Below are 12,806 nucleotides of genomic sequence, written 5' to 3'. Positions count from 1 at the left end.
TTACCTTAAAAGTTAAAACCATCTATGTTTTACTTGTTCCGTTGCAAATTAATGTCTAAGATCCTTGTATAAATGCAAATGATGTTGAATTCGCCGTTGGTCTATCGAGAGGGAACGGGGATTTCTCAACGCAAAAGGTGCTCCTTGAATCGAACGTGAAAGCCGTTTCTCATTAGACGGCTGTTCTCGTAACTCTACTCTCGACTTGGATTATATATAAAGTCTGCTCTCGGCCATTCCACACGTTGCCTAACAGAGGCGTGGTTATATGAAGTTAATTCTCTCTCGTCATTTTCTTTAAATTATTTACTTCACATGTAGGATTTTCATCCAAGTCACATTTTATTATCGTGTGACCTTCTACGTAATTTAACTATAACATGTCTAATTAGATTGATTTGGATGATTTAAATCATAAAATTGTAACATTAGTCAAGTTTACTACAATTTTTAAACATGAGAACTCAAGTATTACCGGTATTAGTCAAGACACGTTCTCATGTTTGTTATACATCGATTGGTTGTTACGTGCCGAACTCCCATGTTTGATGTTTCCATCATCTCCACGTCAAGCCCACGTTGCCACTAAGAAGTCCAGTTCCTTTTATTAATATGTTTGGCAAAACTGACTGGTGGCTGTCAGCTGGAAGCTGAAAGCTGGTGGCTGGAAGCTCGTAGCTACAAGTTGGTGCGCGCATGGTGCAGCGGAGTGAGCGCGCAACCTAACATCAACCGTGTAGCACCCCGAAAACCCTTAATTTAAATAGCGAAAGACTTAGCTTAATGCGTTCGGGTGGTGACAGATGTCGCTAGCCAATCATAGTAAAATATATATTTATTTTCTTAAAGGTGGACTTTATTAAAATTAGAGTCTACACATGTGCTGACACACCAAATCTTATTTAAATAACAAAAGTCCATCACGTTTATTTATTCAAACTTCAAACTCAACATCTTCATCCTTTCCCAATTTCACGAAGCTTCTAACTGTCATTTACCTAAAAGGCATATTTAAAACATTTATCAACATGAATGTTGGTAAGTTCTCAAGTAAACATTTATTTATTTATAAAACCTCACAGTATAATGGTTTAGCGACCATTATACACCAATTTGTTACCATAAGCAACGGTAGTATTTATTTCTTACCGTTCTTTAACAATGGTAATAAAAGTCTTAAAAATTTCACCTCTTATTTCTTAAACAAATCGTTTTAATTATAAACAAGCTACGATTACAATGCGTGTATGACTATCAAAATGATAACTCGAAACATACCAAACTCAAAATACTCCCATTTCTAACCCAACGCAAATGGAAGTGGGCGGTGTCACCCCGATAGATCTACCAATATTTATGTGCCTGTATTTATTTTCGTTAACATTTATTTAACAATTTAATTCATTCCACTATAATACGGTTTGTAAAATAACATGCATTTAAATATGATATGTCTCTCCCCAAAACAATAGTTAACATATTTAAAAATAATGGGCTTTAAGAGAAACTCACGGTTTGACGATCGATTATAGATTTTCCAAATAGACTTGTATCCTATAATATCATGTTTATATTTTATAATTTCGGGTTTAAATGGCTCGTTGATAACTTTTATTTTTGTTTGTTTCATAATTCTAAGTTACCACACATGCATATATTCAAACAAATTTCTAACTTATATTCCTATTTATCTAATAATTTAGCAGACAAACAAATAGTATTTAACATATGATTAAATATTATATTATTTAATTATTATTTATAATAAAATAAAAATATATTTAGTTTCTGGGAAAAAAATAATATAAGTTTTAATATTGTTATGAATATAAAGTCGTTTTAGTCGGTTACAGTCGGTTTTACCGGTTTCGTGTTTAGTGGTGAATCGGTTCACTTTTTAGTAACAAAATTGATGTTTTATTTTTTTTTAAAACAATTTTTATGTAAGTTTAGTCAAGTTTCATTAGTTATTTTAATAAAATAACTTAGTTTTTATTTTAGTTATTATTTTCTCGAAAATGATCGTTTTTAACGTTTTCATGTCGGTTTTCGCTACATGAACCGTTTAAAATCAAGTTTTGATATTTAATCCTTCTCTTGTACATTAGCTTAGGTTTTGTACAAGAAATTTATGACTTTAGGAGCTGTTCTAATAAAATTTTCAAATTTCATGTCGGTTCACGTTAAAAGTCGAACCTTTCGACCGTTAAAGTTACCGACAAGACCTTTAAGTCATATTCTTTAAAACGAATTCATTTTATCAATCACTTATGCACAAATAGCATGTAATTCACCAATATTTTCAGATTTAGATCATATAGAAAAATATACAACAAACCAAATTTCAATGAAACATGCTTAAGTCTTAACTACTTGTTTTTATTAACAAGTGAAAATATTATTTCTGATATGTTAATATGATGTTTGTGTATCAACTTTTTCAGATCATAATGACATGGTCCTAATCTATCATAATATCACTATCTAAGACAATCACATTCTAAACACTTTACCAATAAAGTTTCCACAATTAGTAACTTTGCTATATTCATGCTTTTCATACAAATCAAGTTTTCAAGTATTATTGTTTATAACTCATACTTAACACATTCAACTAGTTTGACAAAAGCATTCAAATGACTATCAAACAATTTGATTATAGATTTTTCATTAGTTAACTAACAAAAGTTTTTATTATTAGTAAATGACAACATTGTTTCATTTTCTTAACAACTTAACAATTTTCACAATGGTGTTTACCCATATCATACTAATAGTATGAGCGTGGGACAGTATCTGTATCCGTATCCGAACTTGTACCCAATTGTACTCGTACCAAAAATCAATACAAACACGTATCAATACTCGTACCATATTTTTCGGTTTGGTATGGGTACGGGTACTGGTATTGGTACGTGTATTTCGGTACAGTACCCGATTTTGTACCACTTGTGCTTTTTTATTTTCAAATCTTCGATGATCTTGAAATACGAGTAACAAATAACCTGAGTTAGTCCGAGTATCTGTACTTTCACAGGTATGTGACAGGTACCAAATTGGCCGTCGATTTAATGATAATATAGTATTGAAGACCCTAATTCGATCGCCCACTTTAAGTGATTTGTTTGTTGGTTTGTGTCTTGGATATTATATTATGTAATTTTGAAGAGATGTTTGGTACTTGTTCAATAATAACATGGTTGGATAATTTATTTTATATATTAGATATAAAGAATCCCAATTAAACCTTTATATACTCCAAACATGTACAAAATACCAAATGTACCCGTACCGTACATGTACCCGATTGTACATGTACCAAAATTCAACAAAAATGTGTACTGATACCCGTACCTAATAAGGTAAATCGGTACAAGTACAGGTACATGTACGTGTACGAGTATTTGGGACAAAATGCTCATCCCTGCATACTAATCATCAAACATATATGTATTAATGTATCAGTTATTCAAATCAATCTTTAAGACAAATTGTACAACACCTAAAAGTTTCAATTTTACAATAAGTTATTTAATCCTAATTATGAGGTTTAATTAAAATTAATCTCAATCCCATACAACCTACATTTCCTATATGCAAGATTCAAATTATCATTTTCAATGTTTCAATCATATTCAATCCTGTTTCTATCTTTAAATCAATAATCAAACTTAACTAAATAACAAATTCATGTAGAATCAACTTTGATATATTGAGATAAGCTATAACATTAACATAATCTAGCATTTTATCAACTTAATAATCTCCCTACACACATGCATACCCACAGAATGCACACACACACATGCATTCATCAAATCTTTACTTTTAAGATGCATTAGCTTGATTATGTAATATTGTACTAAATCTAGTATAGGTAACTAAAATCAACTATATCTTACCTTGGATTTTGGGTGATCTTAGCAAATAGATGAGGTTTGATCTTCTGTGTGCTAGCTAGATCTTCTATCTCCTCTAGATTACTCCTACAAGCTCTTAAACCCTCACTTAGCTTCCATGGTTACTTAGTATAATATGTGCGTGAAAATGAAAATGGGTGTGGGGATGGTGGTGGTGGTTGTGAGATTTAAAGGGGGAGGGAAGTGGTGGTAGGGTGGTAATTATAGGATAGGTGATATGGTGGTGTAGAGTGTTGAGGTGTTGATGTAGTGTGTGTTTATAATCTCCATCATGATCTTCCTTGATCATGATTGGAGAAGATGGGAGGTGGAAAGAGTGTGAGGGAGAGAGGGCCGGGAGAGAGGGAGAGGCATAGGAAAGGGCGGGGGTGCTGGGTATTATATTAGATAATTTAGGTGATTTAAGGTGTTTTCGGTTCAACGTATTACGAGAAATAACTAGTCAATCGAACTCCGATCTTTGTAATTTTTGTTAGACTTTAAACGAAATTACTTTCCTAACCATACCTGCTAAAGATAATATTTTTCTGAAATAGTTGGTGTCGGGTTCTTGCGGTGTCCACTACTGGTTTGCGATAGCTAAGTTTATAATCTTCGCAATTTGAATCTTCTAAAATTAAGTTTATATGTTATCTCTAATATTTCCATATAACTTTTAATTTTTTGAGGCATTTCTGATACGATTAGAGTTTTAGTTGTTTTTAAGTCGTCACCCGAGGTCATTTTGCGTAATACTCGCTACGCGAAAAAATTTAAATTTTTTGAACCTATAATAATAAAAGTCGTATGAAATTAAGATTTTTGGACAAAGATGACTTTACTTTATTTATTATATTATTTTATTACATAAGTACGGTTACATTAGACACAAAGTCGAGTTAATTTTTACAGTATGCCACATTCTCCCTTCCTTTAAGAAATTTCGTCTCGAAATTTAAGATGTAGCGCTGGTTTTGGATTCTACAGGAAAAAGGTGGGGGGGGGGGGTTACTTCTGCTTCATCCGATCGTGGGGTTCCCAAGTAAACTCAGGACCTAGCCTTGAATTCCGATGAACCTTGACTAACTTTATACGATTTTGCCTGAGCTTTTGGATTTTCCAAACCATAACTTCTACAGGTTCTTCTACGAATCGAAGCTTGTCATTAATTCGGATGTCTTCAATAGGAACGATCAAGGATTCGTCAGAGAGACATTTCTTTATATTTGACACGTGGAACACATCGTGTATTCCTTTAAGTTCTGAAGGTAACTCAAGTCGATATGCTACCGTACCCACTCGCTCAGTAATCTTGAACATTCCAACGTATCGGGGACTCAACTTGCCTCTCTTGCCGAATCTGACTATTCCTTTCCATGGTGAGACCTTTAATAAAACTCGATCTTCTACTTGAAATTCCAGTGGTCTCCTGCAATTGTCGCCGTAACTCTTTTGTTGATCGGCAGTAGTCTTTAACATGTCCTTGATCTGGAAAACCCCGTCGGTGGTTTCTTGAACAATTTTAGGTCCTGTCAACTACTTTGCTCCAACTTCCACCCAACAAAGTGGGGATCTCCTTCCGTATAAAGCTTCAAACTGTGCAACTTTAATATTGGAATGGTAACCATTATTATAAGAAAACTCAGCCAATGGCAGGTGAGTATCCCAGATTTCACCAAAATTTATGACACAAGTTCGCAACATGTCTTCTGATGTTTGAATTGTTCTTTCACTTTGTCCGTTAGTTTGAGGGTGATTCACTTGATGACAGTTCACACATAACCCGAATGTATACATGTAATTCGTGCAAATGCAGTAAGCGTGTAACTGGTAGCGAAAATCAAGAAACAACGCTGAAATATACAGAAATTTCAAATAGATAATTTTTTAAACCAACCTGTTTTGATCTGAATCCCTTTCCGACCGACACTGTTCTAATATGAAACATGTTTAGAGCTAGCCCCTTTCGACTCAACCACGAGCGAAACTAATTTAACCCTTTTTGTATCGACTCGTTCCGACCCTAATTTGGTCTTACACATGGCTCGAGCTCGCCTGACTCGACTTGTTACCAAACCTAACCGATAATCACGTAGTATGTTAATTTTTTAAAGTTAAAGTAGTGTAACAATATCATACTCAATTTAAAGGGAATAAAATGCTCGTTTTTATGACGTAATTTCTTTAAAAAAATATTAACTTTTGAAAAAGTTATGGCACCTTAAAAGTCGCGAGAGTTTTTTAGTTTTGAATAATGATTAAATGTGTAACTATTATACAAATTAACAAAAGTTGATAAAAGTTCAAGTACCAAATTTGTAAATTCAAATATAAAAACTTGTAGATTTTTCTCAAAAGCCAGTATAATAATAACCGTTCAAATATGAAGTTTTTTTTTCTATTAACATAAAAGCTTCAAGCTACTTTAACTAAATAAATTTTTTTTATTGAATATGAGTTTTTTTAAAACCTTAAAGCTAGAAGCTCTTAAAAGTTCCTTGCCAAACATACCCAATAACTTATCGTTTGTAACTTACCGTTTTCTTTGTGGATTTTTTCTATTTTCTTTGACCAACAATTAAATCTTGGAACCACATCATTGTCGAAAAAAAATTAATCGACATACGCAAATGGATGTTCAGTTGTAGCACAAGTATTCTATTTTGCTCCATTTTTTAATTGATCTCTTTTCTTTAATTGGATATGTAAATATGAATGCAACAATAGATATTAGATATGTATTTTGAAATACCAGAGCAAAGGGGTGATAAAATGAGTTGAACAACACATATGTTTATAAAATTATAAGCAAATACATACACACAAAAAAAAAATAAAAATAAAAGTTGACTATCCATTTCGGGTCATTTACGTTCTGAACGTTATGTTGTCTCATGTCCACTTTTATAAATTTATTTCTGAATGGTTAAGTAATGTTTAGAAGTTTTAAACTCTTGAAACATGTTTGACCTTTACACCATTACACTTAACAATTGAGTTTTCACCATGTGTAACCCTTTTAAAATACTTGATGTCTTCATTAATAGATCATTTGTGAAGACACTGGTCAAATACAAAGTTCCACCAACAATTGAGTTTTCACCCAACCCTTTTAAAATATTTGCAGTTATTCACTAATAAATCAGATGGAAGACATTGGCCATACTACATAAACAAATTAAATTTTCGATTTCATGAAATGGGAAAATGTTTATTTTGAATACTTGAGTTATTGTCTTCTAGTTCACTAATCATTGACTCTCATACCCAATTATTAACTTCTGTCACACCTCGAAATAAAAAATTTATTTTGTTTATGTATTATGTGAAATTTAATTGATAAATTTTACATTTTTAGGGAGAAAAAAATACCTTCAGGGCTTCTATTTACCTTATTTTGGTCGCACACCACTTTGATATTTTCTTTATATATATATATATATATATATATATATATTATTTTTTAAGTGCTACTATTAATTATATTAAAACTGTTGAACTTTGATTTTCCTATTTTATTCCCCATACATATGTTTTTTTAGAGCTGAGGGTCTCTCTGGAAGCCATCTCTCCATCCCTTTGGATAGAGGTACGGTGTGCCTACATCTCACCTTCCCCAGACCCTTGTTATAGCTTCGCTATTGGTGGGACTTAACTGGGTATGATTGATTGGTTGATTGATTTGCATTTTATTTTAGCGCGATTACTTATTACGCATTATATCACACATGTATAATTCACACAGTATTAACGCAAAACAAAACACTGATAATGAGTCGGGGGACTGCCTCCACCGGCCTCTGTTATGCTGGAAATTTTGCACGAAGTTCCATATCCTACTCACCTACTAAGTTTAAGCCACATGTCATCTTTCTACACATGTAAGTATGCAATTAAGACTGTTGCCTATCCTATAGCTAACTCAAGCAATAAGTGGACTAAGGATGACAATTTGACCTTACGTTTCCTTGATTCCCTAGATTTTGTGACTCCGTTGTGGACGCTACTGTAGTTTTGGCTCATCTGATAGAATCGTTGGTAGAGTACTTTGACTTCTAGTAATTTTCTTTTGTTGATCAAGATCGGCATCATATGTCTTATATATTTTAGCATGGAAAACTTAAATACTTGTCAATGGTGCTTGTTGGACCTAGCAAAAAACTGACAACCAGAAACTAAACAACCGATGGATCAAACATGAGTTGTTCTCCATTATGGTGTTGTAACTACTGCTCTTTAAACATCTGACCAGTTCAATTTGCTAATACAAAGACTGAACGCAAAACAATTGCTCATCAAACTATCGAAGATCCAAAAGACTGAAGACAAACAACTGATGGATCAAACATCATTTGTTTCAACAAGATCAATAGTTTTCATACGATTCTTTAATAGAAAGTTGTTTTGATTAGTTCATCAGTAGTTTGTAGCAGAATTGATTAGATGCCGCTTTCACCTTTATGCCCATAAGTATTTTAACAGTTGTGTATAATGAAGAAGATAGTCTTTTCTCCATTAACACTTTTACACATCACACATTCACCTGTTCAGAGTATCTTTGTACCGAAAATCAATGAATGATGAGCTAAAGTTGAGGGGGAACAGTAGATTGTAATCATTTGGTTATAATTAATACAAAACTGTTCTTCTATATGAAACCTTCTATGGCTTGATTAATTCTGATGCTATTTTAGTTTAATAATACTAATTGATTCATAATTCAGTATGAAATCAATTAATGTGATATTGATCTATTCAAAGGATTAGGAATAGATCAGTTGTTTACTGTTTCATTGTTGTGTTTACTATGTTCATTAATTGAGATTAGTCAAAATGATCCTAACAATTGGTATCAGAGCTTTGAATCTCAATAACTGATCTAACAATCATTTCAGAAACAAAATTCTAAGCTCAAGTTAATAATTCAAGTTGTGGAATCAAGTATAAAGCAAAAGTAGGAATTCTTTTAACTAAATAATAGCACACTATTAAGTAAACGAAATTCTTTTATTTATTATTATTATCAAAAGTAGGATGTTACATAAAGACACTTTTGTACTCCTTATCTTAGGAATACCATTCTTAGCTACCGCTAGAGCACTCCAAGATGTTTGCACCGGCAAACTCACTCTCAAGGTAGAGGATGAGGAAGTAATTGTTTTTTTAGGCAAATCAATGAAACATCCGTAGTACATAGATGATTCCGCATACTTCTTGGATATGTGTGAATCAATAATGAGCTGTCATTTAGAAAACCAACTGAGAAAGAAGCATGTGATACACAACTATTGTGGAGAAAGCACATGCCGCCATTTCAGAAGATCAAGCTGTGAAGGAGGAAGAAAGCAACTCCGAGGAGAAATTTGAAGAACTAGATAGTGATCTGGAACCTAAAGCCAAACATTCTGTTGAAGATACACCTACTCTAGAGTTAAAGGAATTACCCAAGCACCTTGAGTATGCTTTCCTAGAAGGCAAATCTCAATTGCCTGTCATTATTTCCTCTGACCTTTCAAGTGATTAGAAAGAAAGACTCCTCGAAGTTCTTAAATCTCACAAGAAAGCTATCGCTTGGAAAATCATGGATATCAAAGGCATCAGCCCGTCATTTTGTACTCACAAGATTCTAATGAAAGAAAACTTCAAACCCGTAGTGCAGCACCAAAGACAACTAAATCGAAATACGCAAGACGTGGTGAATAAGGAAGTACTCAAACTGCTTGACGAATGATTAATTTACCCTATTTCCGATTCTCCGTGGATACGTCCTGTCCAAGTACTCCCAAAGAAAGGAGGAACGATGGTTGTCACACCCCAAACTATGGCGGAAATGCCGGGGTGTGGGTTGGATCAGGATAATTGAGTTAATATATATTAATATAAAATATTTGCATTTTTTGGTTCCTGCAGAATTAAGGTGGAAACATAATGAGATGATAGTTTTAGTTTGGGTTAAATTTGTCATATATTGTAAGTTATAAATATAAAATAAATAACTAATTAGCACTAATATTATAATAATTAATTGACTCGATAAATGCGGTATTATTATGATAAACTTTCCCGAATGTGAAAGCGGGTCGGGTATTAGTTACTTATTTGATAAACGAAAACCCGAGTTGTTACAATGGTGGTCACCAATGATAAGAATGAGCCAATTCCTTTGAGAGCAGTCACGTGATGGTGAGTTTGCATCGACTATCGCAAACTCAACGGTGCCACTAGGAAGATCCCTTTCCTCTCACGCAGTCTTTTGAAACCCTGCCCGGCCCGGCCGGTCGGACCGGTCCGACCGTGACCCGGCACCTATACCGGGTCGGTCATGGTATTTGACCCGTTTTCTAAAAACCCGGACGGTTCTAACGGTTCGCGGTCGGACCGGACCCGGTAGACCGCCGGGTGAACCGGTAAATTCATTTTTTTCTAATTTTTTTTAGTTTTTAATTAAAAAAAATCAAAAATCTGTAGAAACCAAACCATAAATCGCGGCTTCATCCACAAATAGTTATCATCGTCACTCTTTTAAAACATTCAATTCATCATCGATCCGATTGGAAGTAGAAGATGCCTAGATCTAGAACGGTGAGACAAAATGGAAGAAAAAGAAGAAGATATGAGCTATATTAATGCCAGATCTATGATTGCTGGTTGTTTAATTGGTTATTTTGTTGCGATCAGATTCCAGGGTGTGTGTTGATGGACCATGGAAGAGAGAGGTCAGAGGAGGGTGGGTAGAGGAACAAGATGGGAGACGGCTGTGTGTAAAGATATTACGTGTATGTTGTATTTTGTTAAGAAATCATACAAATATTACTTTTAGTCCATTTTTTCCTCTCAATTACATATTTAATCCTTTAAAAAGTTTAATAAGTATTACAGTCCATAAATATGAATTATAATATATATATACTAGTTTGATTCTTCCGTGTTACGGGAGTTTATTTAAGTTTTTATTTTTAATCATTTTGCTATTTTATGATATTTTATTTTATTTTTTAACGTAGTTTGTTTTAATTTAATACATATATATTTGTTTGTTATTATATTTTTTGCGTTTGGGGTTTTCAATTGAGATATGTAGGTTTTTTAGATTTTTAACGAACAAAAATACACGAACACGAAAATGTTGATTTTTTTAAATGAACAAACATGAACACAAATATTTGTCTAATGAAAAAGGGAACGTTGATGTAGTTGACGATGGCGGGTAGTATCGGAAGTTAACCGGCGATGTAGATGATAGACCAGCAATGAAGAACATGTAAAGAAGATAAATTAAATTAGGGTTTGAGAATGAAAGTATTTACCAATAAATAAGATCTTATAACCCATTTGAGAGCTATTAAGGTTTGGTAAGACCCATAACCCGTAGGAATTATTCTTTGATGATTAAAGGGTTATTTCACAAATAAATGAGATGTTATAACCCGTTTAAGGGTTATCCGGGTTTGGTGAGATCCATGACCCGTGAAAATTATTGTTTGATTATGAAAGAGTTTCACAAATAAATGAGATGTTATAACCCATTTAAATACTGTCTGGGTTTGGTAAGACCCATACCCGTGATTTCGGGTCAAATGCATGAGAAGCCTCCATTTAGAAATCAAGCAAGCTGGTGGCTTTAGAGAATGGGGGGACAACCTGAGAGCGACACGTAGGATTTTATGGTAGGCAATTATATAAAATAGTTAGATAATATATTATTTATGACGTCATCCGGGTCAAATACCGGTCCGCCCTCCCGGGCCGGTCCGACCTTTGACCCGATGAGACGTCCGGGTCGACTTCCGGGCCGGGTCTGAAAACATTGCTCTCACGTTTATTGATCAGATGCCCGAATGTCCATCATAAAAGATGTATTATTTCTTTCTAGATGGATTCTCTGGTTATTTTTAAATTCCAATTTTCCCTAAAGACCAGGAGAAAACAACATTTGCATGTCCTTATTGCACATTCGCTTACCGACGAATGCCCTTTAGATTATGTAATGCTCCAACTACTTTTCAACATTCTATGGTAGTCTTTATGGACGACTTCTCCGTCTTTGGCGATTAAATGGTTGAGGATTCAATGAAAGTCTTCATGGATGATTAGTTGATCACGTTACCCTCTGTGTCCTATACACTTCCCTTTGTGAGTCTACTTGTGCAATGCTCTACTTTTCGGTTAAACAATCAATCAAACATTTCATATAATCACATAACCCTATCTCTAGCACTTAAGCTAACTTTCTTATACATTCCTACAATATACATGAAATTAATTATGTACTTTACCTTTACTTAGCTTGCATGAGTGACACATGACTTTCTTGAACTGACATCTTCTTTCTTTTATTAATTAAGTCACACTCTCTGTTCGAGTCTAAGCATATAGGATACTTATTTCTCTCGAACTTATGCTCTGATACCAACATGTAAGGCCTTGAGCCCTGTGCCCTACATTATTGTTGGATTTACTCATAAACATAGTTCTAAATAACATAGAGAATTAAATCTTTCTCAGAAATATTAAACTTCAACCATAAGTTACAAAACATAACATTCTTTTTTGAACATTTAAATTTTCTTAACTTAAAACATCATAAATAAAACATCATGTCTTCCTTCTCTAGATGCCAGCCACGCAGTTCCTACCATGTGCCTTCCTCAAGCCAACTCCTTTAGCCTATTTACCTGCGTGCATACTAAAAGTCAGCTACGCTGAGTGAGTTCTAGTTAATCAGGCAACATACAACTAACATTATGTTACATCATTACATATATGTATCAGAAGATACAGACTACATACATACCCTGGTTAACTTTCTTTCGTGCATACATAAGTGCAAACCTTCATTCTTACCTTCATACTTTAATTCTACATTACTTTCATACTTTATTTTAACTTAATTTTACATACATACCT

This window comes from Bidens hawaiensis, unplaced genomic scaffold (assembly GCF_021521415.1).
Source record: "Bidens hawaiensis isolate Kalapana, Puna unplaced genomic scaffold, B.hawaiensis_p1.1 tig00030189_1, whole genome shotgun sequence".
NCBI lineage: Eukaryota > Viridiplantae > Streptophyta > Magnoliopsida > Asterales > Asteraceae > Bidens > Bidens hawaiensis.
This window is presented reverse-complemented; position numbering follows the sequence as displayed.